Source organism: Rhincodon typus, chromosome 16 (assembly GCF_021869965.1).
Source record: "Rhincodon typus isolate 14 chromosome 16, sRhiTyp1.1, whole genome shotgun sequence".
In the NCBI taxonomy this organism is placed as follows: Eukaryota; Metazoa; Chordata; class Chondrichthyes; order Orectolobiformes; family Rhincodontidae; genus Rhincodon; species Rhincodon typus.
In genome coordinates this window covers 11,909,769-11,922,181 of record NC_063347.1, presented here as the reverse complement: position 1 = coordinate 11,922,181, position 12,413 = coordinate 11,909,769, and the positions used below count along the sequence as shown (strand labels likewise).

At 43.4% G+C, this 12,413-nt stretch overlaps 1 protein-coding gene across 3 annotated transcripts in view; it reads left to right on the top strand.

Moving 5' to 3' along the window:
- The first annotated feature begins 210 nt into the window (after positions 1-210).
- The window catches only part of mst1rb (macrophage stimulating 1 receptor b), a 118,304-nt gene continuing 106,101 nt past the window's right edge, over positions 211-12,413 (top strand). The window contains exon 1 of one of the 3 annotated variants that reach the window (XM_048606671.1): positions 211-453. The gene's annotated coding sequence lies outside the window, so the exon portion shown is untranslated. Of the gene's footprint in view, positions 454-11,353; positions 11,457-11,490; positions 11,560-12,413 lie in introns of those variants that run through there. The other 2 variants (XM_048606672.1, XM_048606673.1) reach the window with 2 other exon arrangements.

The following is a 12,413-nucleotide window of genomic DNA, read 5'->3' as shown; positions in this document are numbered from 1 at the left end:
CATGTTAAAATCTCACCTGTAATAAATACCCAAACAGGGTTTTAAAGAAAATTTGACACACTGAGGTGATTGCCACAAGGGGGAGACTTGTGCTCAAGTTGCAGCCAGGAGAGAAGTTGCAGATATAGTTAGGGTTAAGAAAGTTGCTGTGAAAGGTGCCAGGGTCTAAGTCCAGCCTGGCGCCGTGTGAGCACGCCCCGAGCTAACAAACCGAACCTTACCCCTCCCCAGAGCTCTGCAAATCCAGAGCCGGAGAGCTCCTTCGATTCCAGGTGAGAGGGGAGGGGAGGGGACAGAACAAGTCCCCACCTCTCAATGACAAGCAAAGGGAAAAGAAACCAGCCAAAGTTAACGTTTATTTTTTACAGCGAGGACAGAAAAGCAGAGGGAGAGGCAGATCTCGATCACTCTCCCGGCTGCTTTCATCCTGTAACTGACCTGAAACTGACCAAGGTGAGTGACGCTACTTGCACACACACACACACACGCACACACACAGAGTTTACCTTCACTCTGAAGAGTCGCGAAAGATTCGTGAAGCTGATTAGCATCTTTGATTTTTATTTTTCAAAAGAAAAGAGACGAAAATCAGGACTTGGAAGACTGGAAAATCTGTCCTTAGGGCGCGGGAAGTTGATAGATCTCCACGTTTAACACAAAACAACTTGAAAAAGACGTCCCGGTAACTGGGGAAGGGGGAGATCGGCTTGTCAGAAAGTTTTCCCAATATAGGGTCAATTTCATTTATCCTCTAAAAGGAGCATTCTTAGCTCAGATCAAATTCTGGAGCTAAGTGAAAGCGAAATGGAGTGAGGATTTGGGGTATGGGGAGGGAAGATCTGATGTTTATGATTAGCCTTGCTGTAAATCTTCTGGATTCTGCCCGTTGAATATTTTCTGGCTTTGCTATAGTTTGGAAATTCCAGTTTTCTAATCCTTTCTTCTCTCCCCCTCCCAGCATAGAGACATTCCTAAATCATCGTTCGAGTGGCCTCGTGATACAGGGTCTGCATTTACCTTTTTTTATGAGACGGGAGGGAACAAGGGAATTACACAAAATGGAGATTTTTTTTACTGCTTTCTTTCTGAGCCAGTAATTGGCAAGACTTTGTCAATCTGTAAGCCCATTCCTTGGCAGCACTCAATCTGTAATGTTTTAACAGTCAGGGTCTCCTGGGACACTCCTTGCTGTTAAGACTGGCTTTAAAAGGTTAAACTAGTTAGCCACAGCTCCCTCCCCCCTCCATCTCATAAAATAATACCTATCATCTTAATCTTTGCAAACCAACATATCTCCCGTTTTTTCTGTGAATGATGTCTGTAAGAGCAGAAACGGGCTCATTTATTCTGCTCTGTCATTCCATGGGCTGATCTGATAATCCTCAACTCCACTTTCCTGCCATCTCCCCTTTAACCGTAGATTTCTTTACTGATTAAATATCTGTCTTGTCTCAGCCTTAATGACCAGCCTTAACAGCCCTCTGTCCTGGGCCAGATTCTACTTGTGGTTCAAACTGGTTAGTCAGATCCATTTGTAACCCCTTTGAGAGCTGGGACTGTTCTTAAATCTTTAGCTCTGAGACAGCAATAGCTGAGGTGGAGCTTTGGCCAACGTATATAACAAGCGTACTCCATGCCTCACAGAACCACACTCTCAGACCCTACCATCCCCTCCCCAACCCCTCCATCCACCCAGGTGTCTCATCCCCGAGGGACCGTGATGATTTTCCTGCTTCAAAATGGAACGCAGTGAGAAAAGTTTGGGAAGCACTGTTGTTGTATCCTAAAGATTCCCTTCTACTGTGAGTACAACCACTTTAACTCTATACCCTCCCTTTCTTAAAGCTTTCTGAAAGCTTTCACGTTTCTCCTGGTGCAAGTTAATATGAACTTTCAGCTAGTCAGAGCTTTTAATGCTGGCTGTTGAAGGTAAGACCCTCCTGGGTTTATGGATGAGAAAGACTTTTATGTTCCCAATCGCAACTATGAATTGAGGTCACAAATCTACAAATATTTTGTAATGCCCAGAATCAAGGAACTATCTTATTGTGTAACTCTTAGAATCAGATTACTAACTGGTGCAGACTGAAGAAAGGCTTGGGCTGATTTTGAAAAGAAAAATTAACGATCTGAGTTAATTTGCTACATCACACTTACAGTTAAAACCTTTGTGAGTTTATGCTTTTTTCTGCATCTCTCAATTGGAGAGATATTTAAAGCATTTTTATTACAGTAGTGGTCAGTTATGGCATGTGTGGTTTGTATTTTTAACCTGTCCTGGGAGATCCAGTGCTATTTTAGTCGACACCCAGTGTTAACAAGCAGATGTCAATGACACAATTGTGCAATACTGCACATTTCTGAAATTGGCATCTGCAGAGATGACTAAATGTTTTTAAGGTTCTCTGAGTGTATGTGCTTGCTGAGAAGGAGTGCCTCTTGTTTTTTTTGTGTCACTTCCTGCCAAGTTTCTTCCCTGTCTCTGATCTCATTTAAGATCTGAATCTTGTTGTATTGTTAGTGTGTACTGTTCCACAGCTGTGAGGAAGCTAATGAAACCTGTCAGTAAGAATCAGTGATAGAGCGCTTTGAACAATTATGAGGTGATCTGGGAGATGTGTGTGGTTTTGTTTTAAGGTAAGTCATGTATGACTCACCTGGTTACATATCTTGAGGGAAGAGTATAATTATCAAGGTTGACACAAAGCAAGGTTTACTAATGGTATGTGCATTCAGAAAGCTTTCAATAACATTCCATGAAAAACGTTGTTGGAAAAAGTGAAGGCATGTGGGGTTGTTTTCTGCTTTAACTTGTTAAGTAGGGGGACAGGGAATAGCGTTAAAGGGGCTGTACTCAGGGTAGGAGGGGATCTATAGGATATAACAACAGTGCTCCCCAAACTTTTCTCACTGCATTCCATTTTGAGGCATGAAAATCATCACAGTCCCTCAGGGATGAGGCACGCGGGTTGGGAGAGGTGAAGGGTACGGTAGGGTCTGAGAGTGTGGGGTCTGTGAGACAGGGAGTACACTTGTTATAACTGGGTCAAAGCTGAACCTCAGCTATGGCTGCCTCAGAGCTCATAACCCTAACATTTCAGGTTCTGTACTCCACTTGAAGTCCCATCTTCTGACTTTGGGAAGCCTGATATAGGCATAGACGGCTGCAGCACAGGAAAAAGGCCATTCAGCCCATCGAGTCTGTGAAATTCAAAACCAAGCGCTGAAGTGTTTTAATCCGGTTCCCTAACACTTGGCCCATAGCCTTGTACACTTTGGTGTTGCAAACTTTATATCTAAATACTTCTCAAATGTTATGAGGGCTTCTGTCTCTACCACCCTTACAGACAGTGAGTTCCAGATTCCCAACCACCCTCTGGGTGAAAAGAAAATTCCTCACATTACCTCTAAATCCCTCCCCTTGCCTTAAATCTATGCCCCTGGTCATTGATCTCTCCTCCGTGGATACAGGTTTCTTCCTGTCTTCCCTGACTATTCCCCTCATAATTTTATACATCTCAATCATGTCCCTCACCCCTCTGCTCCAAGGAAAACAACCCCAGTCTGTCCAATCTCTCTCCACAACTGAAACTCTTCAACCCAGGCAACATCCTGATAAATCTCCTCTGCACCCCCTCCAATGCTATCACATCCCTTCTATAAACTGCCATGGCCTAAGCAATGTTTTACACAGTTATATAACTGATAGCATTACTCAGGCATCTGCTTTGGGGCCTCAGCTTTTTAGGATGAAGGAATAAGACAGTTATACATTCACGACTTTCAGAGAGATAGTAGATAGGGCAAAGGAGACAGGTAAGTTAGGAAGGAGGACAGAAAGATTAAGAACATAGGAAAATCAAAGGCAGATGAAGTTAAACTCAGCCATGGATGAAGCCATCCACTCTGGATGTAAGAAAGATAAATCCGAGCATTTTCCAAATGGTTATAAAACTGGAAACTGTGGGGGAACAAAGATGTTTGAGATTCTAACTGGACAAATCCTTCAAAGCTAGTAGATAAGCTAAAAGAGTAATCAAAAAGGCAGATGTGACAATGAGTATGAGGGTAGGTAACAACAGGATCAAATTATAACTCAGTTTTGTATAGAACCTTGGTCAGCCGTCATGGAGAGCCCTGCAATCAGTTTTAGACACTGCATCTAAAGAAGGATCCAGAGGCTTTGGAAGACAGTGTAGTTCAGATTTACCAGAACCACACTGGGGCCAGGAGGGTTATATTGTCAGGATGTGTGGTTGCATCAACTTGCCTTGAGTGTAGAAGATTGAGCTGACTGAGGTTTTTAAAATGTTAATAGGGATACAATATTGGATTGTGTTATGACCCCTACAGAGATTGGTGACTTTTGAAGAGAGATATGGTGCTGGATTTTACAACATCCCTGTTTGAAAGTGGGTGTGGGGCTTGTAAAATAGATTGTGTGGTCTTCACACATTACCTTCTAGCACTGTCCAGCACCACCCCAAACCTGCCTTCCATCTGACTGTGGGGAAGGGAAGGTGTCAGGTAGCCTCTCCTCCTTTGGGTCTAGAGAAGCTCTTAAGTAGTCAATGAATGGCTCAAAGGTAGGAGACAGAGGCTGATAATGGAAGGTTGCTTTTCAAACCGGACACCTGTGACCAGTGGTGTGCCACAAGGATTGGAGCTGGGTCCAGTGCTTTTCGTCATTTATATAAATGATTTGGATGTGAACGTAGGAGGAATGGTTAGTAAGTTTGTAGATGGCACTAAAATTGGAAGTCTAGTGGACAGCGAAGAAGGTTATCTCAGGGTACAATGGGATCTTGATCAGTTGGGCTAATGGGCCGAGGAGTGGCAGATGGAGTTTAATTTAGATAAATGTGAGGTGCTGCATTTTGAAAAGGAAAATCAGGGCAGGACTTATACACTTGATGGAAAGGTCCTGGGGGTTGTTGCTGAACAGGGAGACTTTGGAGTGCAGGTTCATAGTTCCTTGAAAGAGGAGTCGCAGGTAGACAGGATAGTGAAGAAGGTATTCTTCCCTTTATTGGTCAGTGCATTGAGTAGAGGAGTTGGGAGGTCATGTTTAAGCTGTACAGGACATTGGTTTGGCCACTTTTGGAATACTGCATTCAATTCTGGTCTCCCTGCTATAGAAAGGATGTTGTGCAACGTGAAAGGGTTCAGAAAAGATTTACAAGGATTTTGCCAGGGTTAGAGGGTTTGACCTGTAGGGAGACTCCAAATAAGCTGGGGCTATTTTCCCTGTAGCGTCGGAGGCTGAGGGGTGACCTTATAAAATGAGCTGCTTCCTCTTCTATACCCAAGTGTTTAAGCTTGCACCTTACTTTCAAGGAGATCAGATTTGAGTGAGTGTCTCCATAATAAGCAGATCGCATGGGCTTGTCTTCAGACAGATTTTGACAAAGGTTAACCCCGCCCCATCCCTGGGCTTTTCCATTTTACCTTGAATTGAGGGAGTCAGTTTAAAACATAACCATCTATTTGATAGAGTGCATACAGCTAAATTATTTCCTCAAGCAAAAGAATCAAGAATGAGGGAATCACAATCTTAAAACCAAAGCTAAACCATTTAAGAGTGAAATCAGGAAGCACTTTTACAAACTGAAGTTAGCAGAATTCTCGAACTCTTTTCAAGATTATGCGTGAGAGATTTTTCAAGACTGTGAATCATAGATAATATTTTAGATAAGCGTAACAAGTATATGGAGATAATGTGAGTAAAAGGGGAGAAGAGACGGATGATCCATGATTTAAATGTTTGGAGGATTAAGCTCAATGGCTTAATCCAATGAGGGGTGACCTTATAGAGGTTTACAAAATTATGAGGGGCATAGATTAGGTAAATAGCAAAGGTCTTTTCCCCAGGGTAAGGGAGTCAAAAAATAGAGGGCATAAGTTTAAGGTGAGAGTGAAAAGATTTAAAAGGGACCTGAGGGGCAACTTTTTCATACAGAGGGTGGTGTGTGTATGGAATGAGCTGCCAGAGGAAGTGGTGGAGGCTGGTACAATTACAACATTTAAAAGGCATCTGGATGGGTATATGAATAGGAAAAAGTTTAGACGGATATGGGCCAATTGCAGGAAAATGGGATAGTTCAGTTTAGGAAGGGCCTGTTTCCATGCTGTATGACTGTATGACTTTATGGTATTGTCAACTGATACCTCATGCCATGTTCAATGTTTCAGTTGTCCTGTGCTTGATTATGAGTGTCTGGTCATTACTCACTGTGCTGGGTCTTGACTTGGAAAAAAGTAACAAAATTGCTGTAGTTTGGGAGGTGCAAGGATGCAGACATGTAGATGCAGAGACAATTTAAAACTCTTGTGAAAATAATCCGTTGTACATTTGGAAAATGGTATAATTTATCTGTTTTTCAAACTTTTACGATGGACAACGTAGTGGCACAGTGATTAGCACCGCTGCCTCACAGTGTCACAGACCAGGGTTCAATTCTAGCCTCAGGTGACTGTGTGGAGTTCGTATGTTCTCCCAGTGTCTGTGCGGGCTTCCTCCCACAGTCCAAAGATGTGCAGGTTAGGTGGATTGGCCATGCTAAATTGCCCGTAGTGTCCAGGGATATGCAGCTTAGGTGGATTAACCATGGGAAATGCAGGGTTACAGGAAAAAGGTGGAATGCTGTTAGGAGGGTTGGTGCAGACTAGATGGGCTGAATGGCCTGCTTCCACACTGTAGGGATTTTGCTAGCAAGGAGTGAGCGTAAGAAAATTTTCAATGAGACTGGGGAAAGAAGCCATGGGGTTTTGAACTCAGTCCCAAATCTTGCCCAAAATCCAGCGGCTCAGTGGATGAGCGTCAGGAATGGGAATTTCCATTTTTAATGCCCCTTACAACAAATCCATTAGAGATCACCTAACTCAGTGTAACTGAAAACAGAACCAGGGATCTACCTGATCTATTTAATTTAGCTGTTCATTATGAGGTTGCATAGATATCATTTCAGTTTTCAAAATAGTTTCCTTTGCTGTTGTTTCAAGGCATGTGACACCTCAGGGCCATTGTATTTTACAAGTGCTTATCTTCTGAGGTTTAAAAGGATATCGGAATTTGTAAACATGTCGTTGGAGTTGCACTGAGCCATTACATATGCTTTTTGTTTACAATACTATCTCTACGTGGGACAAAGTTTGCTGATTCTTGCATGACTGACCCTGTCCTTGGGCCTTGATGGAAAAACTAAAAGGCAGAGTGAAACCATGACCTGCTCATCCTTCCTACCCGGGATTCACAGCAGTCAGCCTGGGAGCAAATTTCATTGTGTTGTTTGCTAAGTAATGCATTTGAAACCTGGAGATAGACAACATTAGAAGCTAGGGTGAATTTGTTTTTGATTTGATCTGTTTCTTTACTGAACTGCTTTGGAAACCCTCAGCAATCTCTTCCCTAGTCCGATCTCGTGCATATTTCAGTTCCTTCTCTTCCTATTTAGTGACCATGTTTTCAGCTGCTCAAGTCTCTAGAATTCTGTCCCTAAACTTTTCCATCTCTATCTCTTTTCTTTTCTGTAAAACAGTCCTTAAAGCCTATCTTTTCAGCACGTTTTTAGTAACTTGCCCATTATGTGGCTATCAATTGCAATGTGATAATGCCTGTGTAAAGTGCTTGGGATGTTTTATTATCTAAGTAAATGTTTCTTGGCACAACTGACAAAAGACAGATTTTGTAAAAACTTTTCGCCTTGCACCCATCAGGACAAGAAAGAAAGAAAGAAAAATAAACACACTGTGCCTATTCCAACAAAACTAACTAAATGATAGCCATTCTCTGGTGTATTGCTCAGTGCAGTCCCTTGACCATTCAGAATCAACCTGCCTGGTTAAAACTTTAACAAAACATGGCAGTTAACTGTCAGGCATCTAACTGCCTGACAACCAATCAACACACACTGCTCGGACAGTATAAAAATATTGCTCCCCTTTACGTTGGTATTTCTTGCAAATTGTCCTGTTGAGAGCAAGATGAACAGTTTTGACAAAATGCACTTTTTGCTCAGCAGTGCTCAGGTTTTGCTCTATGCTGAAGGGATTTTAAATGGAGTAAACTGGATACAATTATGTGTATAAATGTTTGTGGTAGGAATTGAGTTTTTGGATTTACGATTGATTCCTGATGTTTTTAATTGCACTTCATTTTGCATTTCTGAGCTGCTGTGATGTGAGTTTTGCAAAGCCTGATGCCACCACACCAATAACTTGCGGTTGTTCGTTGGCGATTTTTAGATAATTTCCTGACATAGATTTGCACTGCGCTCTTTCTGAAGAGGAACAAACTTGTTACTTTGGTTTGCAATTGGATTGCTTCGATCCAAGAGGATAGAAAGTTGACTAAAATTGAATGCATTTGATTCTTTTTGCTATCTGCACTGATTCCACAGCTTATAGGAGTCTTGGCCTTTTATCTGATGTGTTAACCTTCTGCAAGTTATATCGGTTGTATACTTTGCCTGTGAGAAATTGGGAGGAATTTAGGAAACCTTTCACATGGGCCAAGATCAAATGTCATATTGGCAATAAAAGAGGTCGCAGACAAATTTGAAGAGCTTTGTTGCAACTGGTTTTGCGAAAGAAGGGCTTTATATAAATCTTCAGAGATGGTAAGAACTGCCGATGCTGGAGTCAGAGATAATACAGTGCGGAGCTGGAGGAACACAGCAGGCCACGCAGCATCAGAGGAGCGGGAAAGTTGACGTTTCCGGTCGGGAACTAAACGTCAGCTTTCCTGCTCCTCTCATGCTGCCTGGCCTGCTGTGTTCCTCCAGCTCTGCATTGCGTTATCTCTGTAGATAAATCTTTATGTTAGCCGGAGGGAGAGGGCATGGGAGATGGGTAAAGAAAAAGCTTTGCTGTACAGCAGTGTTGTCATTGCTAATCCAATTACAAAGTTAGAAATCACACGACACCAGGTTTTAGTCCAACAGGTTTATTTGAAAACATAAGCTTTAGGAGCCTCACTCCTTCTTTAGGTGTAAGACCAACACCTGAAGAAGGACTGAGGTTCTGAAAGCTTGTGTTTTCAAATAAACCTGTTGCACTATAGCCTAGTGTCGCGTGATTTCTGACTTTGTCCACCCTAGTCCAACACCGGCACCTTCATATCATATAAATTCTGTGCCTGTGTGCCCCCCTTCACTTCACATGATGAAGGAGCAGCGCTCCAAAAGCTTGTGATTTCAAATAAACCTGTTCGACTATAACCTGGTATCATGTGATTTCTGACCTTGTCCACCCCAGTCCAACACCAGCACCTCCACAACAATCCAATTACAGTTTGAAGATATCAAAACAGGAACATCTGGTAGGAATAACTGGAGGGGACTTTTCTCTTTAGAGGTCTGGGTGATTTAATCAACATAATAAATAATAAGCTTCCTTTCGCTTATGCAATGTTTTTATTGCCATTTCCTTTATTATCATTATTTCCCTTTGTTCAGATACATAATTCTTTGAAGCTTGCGTCACATATAAAGAGGGTGGTTAAAAAGGCATTCAGCATGCTTGCCTTCATTACTCAGACTTTTCAGTATAGGAGTTGGGACGTCATGTTGACGTTATACAGAATGTTGGTGAGGCCTCTTCTGGAGTACTGTGCCCAGTTCTGGTCTCCCCGTTATAGGAAGGATATTAGAAAGCTGGAAATGGGTCAGAAGGGATTTACCAGGATGTTGCTGGGAATGAGGGGGTTTGAGTTATAAGGAGAGGCTGGATAGGCTGGGACTTTTTTCACTGGAGCACTTGAGGTGATCTTATAGAGGTTTATGAAATCACAAGGGGTATAGATAAGGTGAAGGGTAGGTGTCTTTTACCTAAGGTGGGGGATTTCAAGACTAGGTGGCATATTTTTAAGGGGAGAGGAGAAAGATTTAAAAGAGACATGAGGGGCGATTTTTTTACACAGAGAGTGGCTCGCGTGTGCAATGAACTTCCAGAGGAAATAGTGGGTGTGGGTGCAGTTACAATGTTTAAAAGACATTTGGATAAGTACATGAATAGGAAAGGTTTGGAGGGATATGGTCCAAGCGCAGGCAGGTGGGACTAGTTTAGTTTGGGATTCTGCTAGGCATGGACACGTTGGACTGTCTGTTTCCGTGCTGTATGACTCTAGACTCTTTTAAAAAATAGGGTGTTGAAGTGTCTTCTTAAACTGCCTGAAATGAAAGTAATTGCTGTGACTTTGCAAAATAAAATCTAGCCCATGCTTGTTGATGGGACGATGTGGCTGATGCACATTAATGATTTGGCAAAGCACCTATTGGAACTATTGGGTAGAATCAGGGAATGAATGCAGAGGAAGGGAGTTCACTTGATCAATCAAGTCAAGAGCAACACACTAGTCCCACACCTTCCGCCCTTTCTTTCCCGTCCTGCAAATTCGTCTTGCTCTTGAGATAATTATCCAATTCTCTCTTGAAAACGACAATTGAATCTGATAGCACCACACTCTCAGGCATCCTCATGTCAACTCTTGCTCATTAGTTCATCACCCATCCTAGATGTTCTCTGTTTTTTGACCATTCTGTTAATGGTTACAACCTGTCCCCATCCACTCTGTCCCAACCACTCACAATTTTAAACACCTCCACCAAATCTCCTCCTAAATCCCTTGCCTCCACAGAGAAGGGGCCTAGTCTAACCAATGGACCCACCGAACTCGAGTCCTTCATCCCTGGAATGATGTCCACACATTTCCTCCTTTTCTGCTTTGTTTCAGACACATTTGCCTGGAGGATTGACAACAGATGGCACCTCATTATGATGTGGCTTCTCCTAATGACAGTAAATGGTATAAGCACAGAGGCTCAACCGCAGAACTGCTACAGTCAGAGCCTGTGATTAATGTAGAAAATGAAATGCTTTTGTCTGGCCAAGCAGTCACTAAGTGCAACAAAATAGGACATTATTCTTTAATCTCTATTCCAATCAGTCAGCCACATGCCATTAGAAAGGAAAATTGAAAGCAGATAGTGGGGAAGGGGAAAGTAGAAATGTTACAGCTTTTAATGAGCTGCTCTGCAATGAGAGATTTGTTTATTATGGGCAAATGTTCTCTTAGCCACAATCTCATTCTTTATCTTATCATCCATGTTTGCATAAGAAAGAATTGTGTTAGTTTAGCACCTTAAGAACATCTCAGTCTTTATGGCATTGATGAACTTCCAGCAGTTGGAGAATTTCAATGACGAAACAAATCTGGAATTTTAAAAAAGTTAGTATCAATGCTGATGACTGTGTAACTGTTGTATCATTGTAATTGGTTCAGTCACATCCTTTAGAGATGGATATCTTAGTGTTTACTTTGGTCTGGCTTGTATTTGTATCTGGATCGAAGGCAAGTTGCTCCCTTTGAACGACATTGTGAAATGGGCTAGCACGCTACTCGACCAAGGGCAGTTTTGGACGGATGATGAATGTTTACAAGTCCAAATCTCGTAAATGTATGAAAAACAATAACCACTATCTGTCCTTGAGGTGCATTCACTGCAGAGCCAAGGAAGGGCTGCTTACTGTTTGCTAGGTGGAAAAATGTGGAAATGAGAGGTATCTGGTGTGGGCGAGGGGCTGTGAATGTGTGAGGGTGGGTGTGAGTGTGAGAGATTGCAGGGGGGCTGTGAGTGTGTGTGAGAGTGCGGAGGGGAGCTGTGAGTGTGAGAGAGAGTATGGGGGTGGGGCTGTGAGTGTGAGAGAGAGTGCGGGCAGCCTGTGAGTGTGGCAGTGTGTGAGTGGAGGGGGGCTGGCTGTGAGTGTGTGTGAGAGTGCGGAGGGTGTATGTGTGAGAGTGCAGGGGACTGTGAGTGTGTGTGAGAGTGCAGGGGATGCTGTGAGTGTGTGTGAGAGTGCAGGGGGCTGTGAGTGTGTGTGAGAGTGCAGGCGGGGCTATGAGTGTGTGTGAGAGTGCGGGGGGCTGTGAGTGTGTGTGTGAGTGCAGGGGGCTGTGAGTGTGTGTGAGTGCTGGGGGGGAGCTGTGAGTGTGTGTGAGTGCAGGGGGCTGTGAGTGTGTGTGTGAGTGCAGGGGGCTGTGAGTATGTGTGAGAGTGCTGGGGGGGAGCTGTGAGTGTGTGTGAGAGTGCGGGGGGCTGTGAGTGTGTGTGCGAGTGCGGGGGGCTATTAGTGTGTGTGTGAGTGTGGGGGGCTGTGAGTGTGTGTGAGAGTGCGGGGGGCTGTGATTGTGGCGGTGTGTGTGTGTGGGAATGTGGGAGTGTGGATGTGTGTGAGAGTGCAGGGGAATGTGCAAGTATGTGTGAGAGTGGGGGGGCATGTGAGTGTGTGTGAGTGTGCAGGGGTGTGGGTGTATGTGAGTGAGAGTGCAGGCAGGTGTGAGTGTGTGTGAGTGAACGGGAGTGTGTTTGAGTGAGTGTGCAGGCAGGTGTGAGTATGTGTGAGTGTGTGTGAGT